Genomic DNA, 14220 nt, shown 5'->3' with positions numbered 1-14220 from the left:
GATGCTGGGGTTAGGGTTTAGGGCTTAGGGTTAAGAGTGGAGTAGGGTACTGTTTGTGGTTTTACAGGTTAGGGCTTAGGGTTAACAGTAGTGTAGGGTACTGTTTTGGGCTTTACGGGTTAGGGTTAAGAGTGGTGTAGGGTACTGTTTTTGACTTTGCGGGTTGGGGCTTAGGGTTAAGAGTGGTGTACGGTACTATTTTTGGCTTTAAGGGTTAGAGTTTAGGGTTAAGTGTAGTGTAGGGTAGGGTACTGTTTTTGGCTTTACGGGTTAGTGCTTAGGGTTATGAGTGGTGTAGGGTACTGTTTTTGGCTTTACGGGTTAGGGCTTAGGGTTGAGAGTAGTGTAGGGTACTGTTTTTGGCTTTACGGGTTAGGGCTTAGGGTTAAGAGTAGTGTAGGGTACTGTTTTTGCCTTTACGGGTTAGGGTAGTGTGAGGTAGTCGTACTGTGTTTGGAAGGTTTCTATATTAGTGTTTGGGGGGCGATAGGGGGATTACGATGTAATTGAATGCATTGTATTTGTGTGCGTTGAGAAGGTATTTTAGTGCATGTGAAGGGGAATACGATGTAATGGTTTGCATGGTACATTCATGCGATGTAACGGTGCATGCGATGTGAAAAATACGATGTAATGCCATGCATTGTTTTTGTTTGCATTCTATCAACATACATCCGTTTTTTTTGTTTGCGACTGAATCAATGGACGAGCGCAGGCGTTTAGTTTGAATAACATGGCCGCCTAATACTCAGCCATCATGACAGCTCCTTTTTTCCATCACATTGAACACGCACCAGTCTAGCCATTTGGAACTGTTTCTATCTCTATTCGGGCGTGCTTTAGTTTGAACGCCTGGCGGGGTCTTTAGAAATAAAAGCAGATGGTTTAAGCCACTTGGTTTCACTTCTGCGGCCGGCTGGCAGTTATCTACCGTGTCACATTATCCCATTGGGCACTAATTCTGCTAAATTAAGATTATAGGATTCCAACTTTGATACATAGATACAACTTGACATTACAATTTTGATGTTGTGCTCCAATATGCTATTTTTTACTGGGGTTTCTACCTACCAATGTCCAATTACTTCCATGTCTACCAGGGTGGTTTTACTCTGAATGCCGGGCGGGGTTTCCATAAGACGCTACTAGTTAACTGGGGTTTCTACCTATTGAAGTGTATTATTATTTTTAAGCTCACCCGGGGGGTGTTTCACTCCTAATGCTTGGCGTGGTCTCTACTATGGAGACCGTACTAACAACCCGGTCTCACTTTTACCGTCAATTGACTGGCAATTGACCGTGCAGCTATAAGTTGGGCAGCCATTTGGTTTAATTGAGACCAGTATATACCAACATTAACATACGAACACTGATCAATTTCATAGGCTTTAACTATACATCCGTTTTCACTGGGGTTCCAGGTTAGTCAAGGTGGATATTTTGTTATTTTTTATGGGTAGGGGCATCATGTGATATCTGAATATGGGTATTATGTCTAGTTCTCTTTACTTGCATGGTGACCCTGATATTTAATTTCTTCCGTTTACGGTATTTAGTAATAATGTTACATGGATACAATGGTTCTTCTATAATTTTATGTTTTTATTTATTTGAAAAGTTTTATATAGCGCTGGATAGACCCGCAGGTATCAGAGCGCTTTACATGAGTCACAGGTTACATAGTTACATCAATTAAATCAAAGAGTCACAGGGGGGAGTAGGAGGGGGAGGGAGGGAATGCACAACAGGGAAAACAAGGAAAACAATGTCAGACGTCCTGCTGGGTAAGTGACGGCAGAGGGGGAGAAACCAGGGCCAGACTCCTCTTTAGCTGCATAAGACAGCTAGCTCCACCGGGCATCGACCAACGTTGCTCGTGCATCGAGGTGAGTACAAACAGCTTTAGTATCTGCCCAGGGGGGTCGTCAAAGGTCCATCAGAAGTTCCATCAGGAAAGGGCCATGTTGATTCCAGCTCCGTGGAACACTGCCACACTTTCCATTCCTCCGAGGATACCGGTGGGATGACTCAAGATCGCCTACCCTATATGTGTGATGCAAAGTTGCCTGAATGGCGTCCACCATTTTGAATGATCCGGCAAAGTGATCTCCACTGGTCTCGGTGTCCGCCTGACGCTCGGGCAAAAACAGGCAGCAAGATGTGCGACCGACTGAGCCAGCACTCCGCTTCAATCGGTGTTCCTGGCAGACCACCACTTGAGCCTGGCATTCAGGCTCTTCATTGGGTTACTGGCAGGAAAGAGAGCCGCTGCCTGTTAGTGGCAATGGTGGGAGCAGCCCAGCGTAGCACGCAGCCAGCGAGCCGAGCATCTGGATATGGGCACGGTTACAGGGAGTAGCGTCAGCGGTAGACATGCATCAACGGAAACCATGCATGCTGTCGGGCTCCGGGCCGGTCACAGGGCAGCAGAAACAGGCGGCTACAAAATGGTCCTGGAAACCCAGTGGTGTTGTAAGCCTCATACCCCCCACACAACAGCCGGGGGTCTTCCGGGGCAGAGGAGAAAGATCCACCTTCTGTGTGCTTGCCGCCGGGCTCCGGTCAGGTCCTCCAGGACGCCGGCCGATCGAAGCTGGCAGGGGCTCGTAATCCAGTTCCTCCGGTAAAGGGAAGGATCCTTGTAGATAGTGCCTGCATGCCAGGACACCCCTCAACGCCAGGATCCAGTGGTTCCAGTAGCCCCAGTTCCCCTCCACATAACAGCCAGGGGACCTCCGGGGCAGAAGAGAAAGATCTGCCTTCCGGGTGCTGGCCGCCGGGTTCCGGTCGGGTCCTCCAGGACAAAATGGCGCTGGAGATCCAGTGGTGCCGGCAGCCCCAGACACCCCACACAACAGCCGGGGGTCCCACTGGGGTAGAGGGGAAAGATCTGCCATCCGGGTGCTGCGCGTCTGGCTTCGGCCCGGTCCTCTAGGGCGCAGGTAGACCGAGGCTGGCAGGGCCCTCGGCAGAGGGAAAGGATCCTTGTGGATAGTGCCTGCACATCAGGATACCTTTCAATGCCCGAAGAACACGATCCTCTGGGGCAGGCACGGGATCGGACGGGCCGACAGCACTAGATCCGCAGGCACGCCGCAGCAGATATTGGCAGCTGGCTGACCCAGGATCCAGAGATCAGCCACTCAGCGCAGAGCATCAGTAACAGTCGGTCCACGGGTGAGTTGGCTGCTGAATTCCGCTTCGGTGGTAAGCTCCTAGCAGGAATGTAATCCAGTCGTAGGGCAGGCAGGCAGGCAGGTGGAGAGCCGGTGAGGTGGTTTTAACGGGGATAATACCCAAATTGGTGATTCCCAAACCGGGAGCTCCTTCGGAGGCTCCTACTCAGCAGCCATCTTGGCCCTCATCATGAAGGTTGGTGTGGGCATCTACTTGACCCACACTGGTTTACACAGTTCTCCCTTTTTTTATCTATTCCCGAAAGATGCTGTGTTTAGGGTTTGATCTATACCCCTTAATTTATTCAGGTTGAATCCTTCACAATAGATGAATCATGGATTTTTTATTTATTTGTTTCTATGCGTCATGACTTCAAATATAAACAACTCCTACCCAGTAAGTACGAGTTACTATGTTGATATTGTGATACCTTTAGGTCTTTACTTATTTTGAAAAATATGACATCGAGTCATTTGTACACATGTTCCTCTATACAGGGACATGATGGAAGTATAGCCTGGGGCAGTTCACCACATCGTAAATTATGACCTACAATTTGGATAAATGCTATGTAATATCACATTGCATTTAGGTAGGTATACCATCACATATATATTTCTAAAATCATCACTTTTCCTTTTCTTTCTTTCTAATACACCCAGTCCCTCCGATCATCCCACTATTAGTATACATTGGATTTTAGACATTATACTATTTCTTATGTCTTGCGAATACTATTACATGCTCGCTGCACAATCTTGGATTCTTTCATTTTGATATATACACATATAAGAGACATCGTATTAGCATACTGCCCCGGCAAATCCTATCCCATTGGCTTATCTCCTTACTAGGATCTTATGAGGAGTTTGTGTTGTATACATTTTAGGTATAGTCATAAATATTATTAGGGATAATATGTCACACATTTTAGTGCTTGTTGTATTGTTGGTTTATGTTTTGTACATGTGTGTGTCAGTTTAAATATTGTTGTTTTATCAAGGGATATAGACCTATATTCTGGAAAAAATCAGTATACAATATTTCTCTCTATTTTTTTATGTTAATATTCCATATGTGTCATTTTTACGGTTATGTAATTTTAGAACTTTTCTCTACAAATGAGGAGGGTGTTTCATGCACCTCATTTTCAGTATTGTATTGGCATGGCTTTTGTGCCATTTATGTGGGTGTGATTTTTTGTATATGTTACAACTTACAGCCCTGAAGAAATCTGCTGTGTTGGACGAAACGTGTTGGCTGTCTTATAAACTTGAGCTCTCGAAAGAAGAAATTAAATAAAAAGAGGATTAACATACGAATTGGAAATCCGTCATCTTTGGACTCTGGATTCTGTATAAGAAACGTTGCATGGTGCACCTTTTTGTGTATTTATATAAACAGTTATTGCATCACTGCATTGAAATACTGCACCGTTGCAATGTTGGGCCCTAAGTCGAAAAGGTGTTGTCTGTGTTTACTTTTTTTAGGCTTCTCCTAATGTTGCAGAATTCCTTAGGTAGGCTTCACATTAACTTTATTATAGTCTGACACTTAGTGATTTGTGTTTTAAAGAATTTTTAAATGTATGGGGGCAAAGAGTAATTATTTTTATTGTTCTTTTTAAGGATCACCATATTAAATGATGTTGTTTTGATTGTTTTACCATAACTTGTGTCTTGTAGTATATATCTTTATTTTATTTTTATGGTTCACATGTATATGACCGCATAAAGTTTTTTAATTGAATTCACTACAGTGGTGTAGAGTACATAGGTATAGAGTGAAATGGCAGAGTGGTGTGCAGTGGCATAGAGTACAGTGTAGAATAGAGTGGCGTGGACTGCAGTGGCACTGAGTGCATTGGTATAGAGAGCATTGACGTAGAGTGGCATAGAGTAGATTGTTTCAAAGTAGAGTGAAGTGGCATAGAATGCAATGTCAGAGTTGAGTGCAGTGGTACAGAGTAGATTAGACTAGCGTGGAGTGGCATAAAATGGAGTGATGCAAAGTAAAGTGGCAGAGTGTAGTGGCAAAGATTAGTGTGGTGCAGAGTAAACTGCAGTGGCGTAGAGTGGAGTGGCGTAAAGTTAAGTGCCAGAGAGTGCAATGTTAGAGTAGACTGTCATATGCTGCAGTGGTGTATACCAGAGTGGCGTAGAATACATTGGTGTAGAGCGCAGTGGAGTAGAGTGGTGCAGTGTAAAATACAGCAGTGCAGTGCAAAGTAGAACCAACCGGTGTAGAGTGAACTGACGTAGAGTACAACAGAGTATAGTGGCATAGAGTGCAATGGTGCATAGTAGATTGGCACAGAGTGCAGCAGTGTAGAGTGCATTGGTATATATTGAAGTGGTTGGAGTAGAGTGCAGTACCATAGAGTGGCACAGAGTACAGTGCCGTAGAGTGGAGTAATGCAGCACAGAAATTGCAGTGGAGTAGAGTGGAGTGGTGCAGAGTAGATTGTTTCAGGGTAGAGTGAGTTGACAGAGTAGAACAGTGCTCCATAGAGTGGAGTGATGCAGGGTGAAGCGCAGAGGTATAGCCTGCAGTGGCGTAAAGTAGATTAGAATGTCAGTGTATGGCATAGAGCGCATTGGCGCAGAGTGGTGTGATACAGAGTAGAGTGCATTGGCGTGGAGTGCATGGTTGCAGAGTGCAGCAGCATAGAGTGGAGTGGAGTAGAATGCAATGGCAAAAAGTGCAGTGGTGCATAGTAGAGTGGGGTAAAGTGCATTGGCGTAGAGTGATGCAGAGTAGATTGTTTCAGGGTAGAGTGAGTTGACAGAGTAGAACAGTGCTCCATAGAGTGGAGTGATGCAGGGTGAAGCGCAGAGGTATAGCCTGCAGTGGCGTAAAGTAGATTAGAATGTCAGTGTATGGCATAGAGCGCATTGGCGCAGAGTGGTGTGATACAGAGTAGAGTGCATTGGCGTGGAGTGCATGGTTGCAGAGTGCAGCAGCATAGAGTGGAGTGGAGTAGAATGCAATGGCAAAAAGTGCAGTGGTGCATAGTAGAGTGGGGTAAAGTGCATTGGCGTAGAGTGATGCAGAGTAGAGAGGCACAGAGTAAAGTGGCGTACAGTGGAATGGTGCAGAATAGAGTACAGTGGTGTGGAGTGGAGCAGAATAGAGTGGTGTGGGGTAAATTGGAGTACGCCCCCTCCTGGGCGCTCATTACCGCGACTCGCGGCCCCCGCTTCGCGGGAGCCGCTCGAAGTTACAGAGGGAAAGACATTGTGCTCGAGACCTTTTGGGAGTGCAAGACCACCATCAAGGAACCGGGAAGCTGACATTCCATTTCTGCGGGCGGAGGTACTCAAGGCGGGACTGCGAGTCCCAGGATTCCAGCCGGCGCGTGCCGCACCTGGAGAGACTTTTCCCCTGAGTTCCCGCCCCCTCCTGGGCGCTCATTACCGCGACTCGCGGCCCCCGCTTTGCGGGGGCCGCTCGAAGTTACAGAGGGAAAGACACTGTGCTCGAGACTGCTCGAGACCTTTTGGGAGTGCAAGACCACCATCAAGGAACCGGGAAGCTGACATTCCATTTTTGCGGGCGGAGGTACTCAAGGCGGGACTGCGAGTCCCAGGATTCCAGCCAGCGCGTGCCGCACCTGGAGAGACTCTTCCCCTGAGTCCCCGCCCCCTCCTGGGCGCTCATTACCGCGACTCGCGGCCCCCGCTTTGCGGGGGCCGCTCGAAGTTACAGAGGGAAAGACACTGTGCTCGAGACTGCTCGAGACCTTTTGGGAGTGCAAGACCACCATCAAGGAACCGGGAAGCTGACATTCCATTTCTGCGGGTGGAGGTACTCAAGGCAGGACTGCGAGTCCCAGGATTCCAGCCGGCGCGTGCCGCACCTGGAGAGACTCTTCCCCTGAGTCCCCGCCCACCTCCTGAGCGATTCCCCCGCCCACTGCCCATAAGACCACGCACAACACGCGCATCGCGGGACGACGCCGGGCTAAGCCCAGGCAAAGGGCGGGCCGTTTGAGGCCGTTAGAGAACGGCAGAGACCGGACCGGGCCATCCCTCTTTCGCCTTCTTTCCGTGGACATCCCTTACTGCATAAACTGATTGATCCCAGGCAGAACTTTACAGCATGGCAAGCAGAGAAACCAGAAGTAAGGATGTCCCTGCGATCTCTGGCACTATGGATACATTTTTACGTAAGGCCAACCTGGTGATTACAAAGGGTATTGCAGTGCTTGACAACTCAAACGAGGAGGGTGCGGAAAATTCCTGTTTATCCTCGCCAGGTCCTTTAACGATCCCTAGCACATCGCTCTTGCTTGATGCCACCCACCTTTCCCTATTGGACAGCATAGACCAAACAATTGAGTCCGTACTCAACAGTTAAGGACACCGTCACCTCTGCCAAGGGATAGAGACACATCACGCATTACTAGTGATGTAGATCTCTCCCTTGTTGCAGAGTTAGTACCACCTGGGGACCAGGGTGTGGCTGATATCTCCATGAGCTCACAGACCCAATAGAGGATCGTTTAATGAAAAGGAAAAGATCCAGAAAGCCCAAAGGTGCTAAAATGGCCAAAACTGATCCTGTTTTATCAATTATTGGAGAAAAACTGGGTCCACCTGATACTTTAAGTCTGGGGAAGGAGAGGGTATTGTTAAGTGTTCCATCCTCTGCATCCACTCCCTTACTCACTCAGCCATTCATTTTTGGTGGGGGTACCCCTAATACTACAGATTCCCTTATTGCTTCGCTCACCGCTGTCTTCAAAAGTCTATTGAGTCCTCTCTTTCTTAAACTGGATTCAATAAAATCGAGATTGTCAGCAATTGAAAGTTTAAGTGTGGGAACCATGGGCCAGTCTGGGTCAGGAGCAAGTCCAGATGGGTCATCGGGGGGGGGGGTGTTGGAGTTTCACATCCTCCCCCGGTAACTACGATCCATGCTCCCCTATTTTCTATAATTCCGAATGGGGAAAATAGCAACCATAGTTCAGCTTCTGTGCCTCAAATCGCACCAGTACCTTTGCCTAGGCTATTGCCCCCGATTCCTCCACCTAGGAGGTCGAAGCAACTAGTTCAGGCCAGCCTACCCACACAGGGGATTCCACCAAACAAGCTACCGAACAGTTCTATCCACCAGGCTAGTCCCAAAACTTGGCGCAGGGCAGTTAACCTGCCCCCTGAGGCAGCGGGTTACACTGTTATACTGATGGGGGTCCCTGAGCTGGCAAGTGGTGTAACAGAGTCTTTTGAATCCTTACGCAATAAGGTAATTAGTTGGCTAAACATACAAAGGCCTTTACCATCTAGCCTAAAAGGAGAAGTCCTCATGGTCAGAAGGGTTATGTGGGTTGGGTACACTGCCAAGAAAAGTGTGGGGGATTGCATAATTGTTCGTTTTAAGAATCCCCAGGTTGTTTCCTACATCTGCAATTGGTTTGGTAACACCGCCAACACATCGATCGAACTCGTCCGTCTCTCATATTTTTATCCTAATTCAAGCAAGTCATCTATGAGGAGGGACGATGGATGGACAAAGGTGGGTTTTGCCGTGGATGGATCCAGATATAGGCCCAGGTATAATACCCATTCTGCCACCGTAAACTTTGCACATCCCAACAGGTTTAATTGCCTTGATGAAGTAGATTGACTTCAAGGGGGGTTTTCCTTACAACCTTACCAAGTCAATGTAAGTGAACCTGTGGGACAGGGGATGGGAATTGAAGGGACTGACATCTTGAATAGAGAATTGGATCTACCCCAGGGTGGTGGTTCGAAATCCCATAGTCTCAGGGCCACCGCAGATAATGTATTCCTGAGTCAAATGGTTGGCACTTCATCCCCCCAAGCCCTCTGTGTCCCTAATGTAACACCTACTGCTCAACCCACTTTGGGAATGCAAGAATGGCTTCCCGTATCTCCACATACGGGCACCATACCTGAAACAACTGAAGGGCCCCCTCCCAAATTGACCACCGAAACTTTAAAGGTCCTCTCCTGGAATGTCGCAGGTATTGCAAACAAAATACATACAGCAGACTGGGATCTTTTAATAAGTACCAGCGATATCTGTCTCTTCCAGGAGACGTGGGCCAGGGACCCACTGGGTAGAGTGGGCTTCGCAGTTTTTGAAATTCAGGCTAGATGGAGTGGAAAGGGGAGACCTTCGGGGGGCTTGGCGATTTGGGTAGCCAGCCACACTGGATGCACTGCGGAGAGCGTTCCCACGTTCTCGGACGACATCCAGTGTGTACTTCTTGGGTGGCCCAATGCAGTAAAATTGGCAATTATAAATGTATATTCCCGTCCAGTCAGTGTAGGTAAGGAATCGCCTACTTTGGAAGATCTTGCGTCTTTCCTGGACTCACTGCCTAGTGATTATAAAATCGTGATGGGCGGAGACTTTAATTGCCACTTCGAACCCCTGGAAGGCTTAAGAGAGGGTGCCCTTACCACCGAAGATGACTTCTGGGGTGTTCCACTATGTTCATCCCCTCACCCCAAATCCTGGTCTCCACTTGTTGTGCAAATCATGTCCCTCACTTTAAACTACGCACTGAGGGCTTGTAACGGTCGCACTCCGTCAGACTGCCCCTCAGCGTGTACCTTCAACAGGAAGGGCCACGAATCTAGGTTGGATTACATCCTTGTCGACTTTGGCTCATGGTCCAAGGTCCAGGATTTCAGAGTATCTCCTAGAACAGATAGCGACCACAACGCTCTTTTATTAGACCTGAAACATCCAGCACCTCTTGCTGAGTCGCTATCCACCAATCAAAAGGATGATCCTGGAAACCTGGCCCTTACCTCTAATAGGCGCAGGGTAAAATGGGGGAAAATAATCAGTACAGAGGAAAACATAAGGAAAATCTTTGATATTGCACTCCCGAAGTTTGTGGAATTAGATGAGTTAATTAACCAGCCAAGACCCACAGATTTTAACCATAAACTGGGTCACATTCATGCAAATCTAGTAGGTACATTAGCCGAGGTTTTCTATCCAGTGGCAGCCCCTCGGAGTAAACAGACCCGTACCTCAGCATGGTACAATTTCTCCTGTAGAAAGGCCAAGAAAGAATTAATTGCTAATATTAAAGCAGGGTCAGACAAGGGCATTGTCGCCAAACTTAGACCCAACTATAAGGATATCATGGCAGCGGCAAAAACGGAGTGGGACTGGAATCATTGGCAGGATCTCTCCTCTGCATTAGAAACCAGAGACTCAAAAAAATGTTGGTCCTTGGTGAATAATGGCACAGGAGAGGCTAAAGCTGCAGTGGAGCCAAATATTGCACCATCTGTTTGGGAAGCCCACTTTGGCAAACTGTATCAGGACACTGAATTGCCCGCCAATGAAGCGGTTCCTGATGATATATCCACTCCTGTAGGGGGCCTGGAATTCACTCTTGGTGAGGTGGTTGGCGCAGTAGAGAGACTGGCAAGGGGGAAGGCTCTGGGATTGAACAGGTTGCCCAGTGATCTCTTTAGACAACACCCTGAGATTATTCTTCTTAATGCCATCCTGGGAGGTATGGAAATCCCCTGTACTTGGCTGGGAGCAGAGATAGTGCCAATTTACAAAAACTACAGGCCGATTAGCCTCGTAGACATTCCCCAAAAACTCTTCTCTCGTCTCCTCTTGGATCAGCTCCTTGATTGGATGGAGGCAAATGAAATCCTTAGTCCTCTCCAGGCTGACTTCAGAAAAAACACGTCCACCATGGACCAGATCTTCCGCCTCATCCTCCTGTATTGGAAAACGGTGAGGATTGAGGGGGGGAGGCTATACATGGTGTTCGTGGATCTGAGGTCAGCCTTTGATTTGGTCCCACGGAAGGTCCTAAAGGAGCTGGGTGTTCCAACCCAGCTGGTGCATGCCATAATTAGGTTCCATGGTGGCAACTATGCGCAGGTCAGGTGTGGGAGGGATGGAGCGCTGTCATCAAGGTTTCCTGTTCTCAGAGGGGTAAGGCAGGGTTGCGTCTTAGCGCCGACCCTGTTCTGCCTCTTTGTCAACAGCGTTATATCTCACCTTGATGATGTTAAAGATAATGACGCTCCCTCTCTGGCAGGCAGGAGGGTGCCAGCCATTATGTTTGCTGACGACACCCTCCTGCTTTCTAAAAGTCCAATGGGGATCCAAAGGATTTTGGATGGATTTGGTCTTTTCTGTAGACAATATGGTCTAGAGATCAATACAGAGAAGACCAAATTCATGATTTTTAACCCATCACCAAAGACCAGACCCAATCCCACTCTGGGTACAGCCAGCCTGGAAAGGGCTACAACTTTTCAATATTTGGGGGTAACTCTGCACGAGAACCTGTCTTGGGACCCCCAGATAGTGAAATCCCGGCAAAAGTTGACCCAATTATCTGGTGCAATTCTGAAGGTTGTAAATACTTCAACCTTCAAACCTATAAGTCCTGCACTGGAATTGTACAAAACGCAAGCCAAAGCGGCTGCAATGTACGGTAGTGAGCTATGGGGGTACAGAGCAGGCCCGGATCTCGCCAGAGTAGAAAACATCTCAGACGTCTTCTGGCCCTCCCCCGTGGCACACCCCTGTTTCCCCTAAGGTTGGACGTGGGCTTACCTTCTATCGCTGCTGAGCTGTAGTCTAAGCCTGTAAGATTCTGGCATAGGCTCTGGTCCACCAGCAAGCTTGAACACTACAGGAGTGATCTTACCCATGTAATGGCCTTAAACTATCGAGATAGAATTCCTTGGCTGGCCTTTGTTAAGAAGGAATTGTATCGTTTAAAACTGTCTGAGCTCTGGGAGGCTCCAGCATTGGGCTGCCAAAGGCTATCCCGGAAACGGCTAGTTCAAATCCATAAGGAAAAAAGCCTCGATTTACTCCTGACCTCAACTAACAACGGCACCCTAACTGAACGTTTCTTGCAATCCAAAAACTCCTATCAATTCGAGGGTTTTATGGACATTATTTTCCCAATTCTAGCCAGGAAACTGTTTATTCAGTGGAGGTTTGGCACTTTGCCTATTAAAACTTTTACCTCCAAATGGCAACAGCGGGATGATAATACCTGTCCGGGTTGTAACTCCCATGATGAGGAAGAAACCCACCTTTTTTTCTTTTGACCTGCGTACTACAAACCAAGGAAATATTGGCTGGTCCCCCTTTGCAGGAATTTGGGTTTCAGGAGACACCTAGATGCTTACAGAGTATTAAGAACTAGTACTCTGCCTCACATCGTCTTTGCTGTGGCGAAATTCATCATGGCTATATGGCATATCAGGAAAAAATTGTTAAATGCACAAAACCCTAAATTATGAATTTGTTTTTGCAATCATGGACTGTGCTTTTTAATTAATTCATGTTTGTTTTTTCCTGTTTTACGAATTGTGCCCTTTATCCCTTCATCATGCTCGGAACGACCCGGTAACCATTTTATGTATTGTATTTTTATAATCTTAATCCGTTTTAAAATTGGTTGTTAAAATGTAATATGTCATGTATCTTTTATGGTCTTATAGACCGAAATAAAGAATTTTTGGATTGGATATGTGGAAATGTCATCACCTAGTGTAATTGATTTTTTTATATTAAAATATTTGTTTCCAGCACAATTCAGAATTATCCCCCGCAGCCAGCATGATTGTCACATAAATCCTCTCACTTTGAAGTCAGAGAAAGAAAGGTATATACCAAGCTCCCTCGGAAGACCGAGCATAACATTTGACCTCTAATTCTGAATGCACAGAAAATGTGATAAAAACAAGATTTGAAGGCCAGTTTACATAAAGTGAGCGTTCTGAAGGATACTGCAAATAAGGTTTGTTCAAGGGAAGGGACAAACTTGAGCTCGACAGCCTAAAATAAAGCCAGCAAATAAAAAGCAAAAAATGTTAGTTACAAACCAAAAAGCCAATGGTAAGCAACGGATGCAATGCATTCCCATAGAAGCCATTAGAAAACCAGACAGCTATGCGGTCTGGTAGGCTTGGACCTAAAAATGGTCTCACATCAAACTGTACACAGGCATCTACAACTGTATGTCGTGGGGGGGTCTGTTTTGCACTTAGTTACTCTGGACTAATTCACTGCAGGTAATGAGATTGTATCTTCGGTCCTCTTTTTATAAAACAGGCTGAACTAGTATGACAAATCACCTTTTTTCTATTTGTTTATGTATTTTTAAACTGGGTGATTTTGTTTATGGTTTTAATTGACTAAAACTAACATTAATAATAATATAAAACAAAGAGTCAGCCACTGCAGTGATGCAATTACCTTATGCTACCTGTTAGGATTCAGATATCTCATACATCTTTGCAGCTTAGAAGGCCACTAGACTTGGTTTCTGATCGTCCCAGCCCTTTCCCTGAACTTAGGGCGTAATGTTTTTAAACAGCATGATTTGCGCATCTTGAGAGCGAATACTTGAATTTTAAGCCATCTACATTTCTTGTGTATGGGTACTGTGTTTTAAATTGAATGTTTTTTTTGTAAACTGAAAAAAGAAAGAAAGCAAATATGCAACCTGGAGTTTTGCTTCACATGGTGGACAAGAGAGTAACCAAAAACAAGCATTGGGAAAAGCCAATAGGTTTCACCTATGGGAGACCTATTGATGTTATCAATGTTTTTTAGACAGATTGCACAGCAGTACAGTCTGTTGTGCAATATAGCTTAAAGTAAATAAATAAAAAGCGCTATAACCCTGCCAGCGCTGACCGAGCCATAGTTCTTTTTTTGTTTACTTTAAGCCATTTTGCACAGTAGCCGCACTGCTGTTCAACATCTTTAAAAAAACATCAACAAAGCCAAACAGCTTTGTGAGAGTTATTTGGGTTTGTTAATGCAGAGGGCAACAATGGACAGATGGGATGAGAGAGTGCACCGACAGTTTGGGGGGCGGGGGCAGGTGGGATGGAGCTATATTAAGTAGAAGGGGTGACACGGACTGCAGAGATATATACTCTTCAAAAGTGCATGTCCAAAACTTTAATTAAAAAAATGTAAAAAGTCCTCGCATATGAACCAGCAGTCAGTGGAAAGATAGTGGCTGCAGAGAGAAAACTGTGGTTGGTCCATGCTCCA

The sequence above is a fragment of the Lissotriton helveticus genome, chromosome 10, assembly GCF_964261635.1.
Source record: "Lissotriton helveticus chromosome 10, aLisHel1.1, whole genome shotgun sequence".
Lineage (NCBI taxonomy): Eukaryota > Metazoa > Chordata > Amphibia > Caudata > Salamandridae > Lissotriton > Lissotriton helveticus.
Note: the sequence above shows the minus strand (reverse complement) of the source record.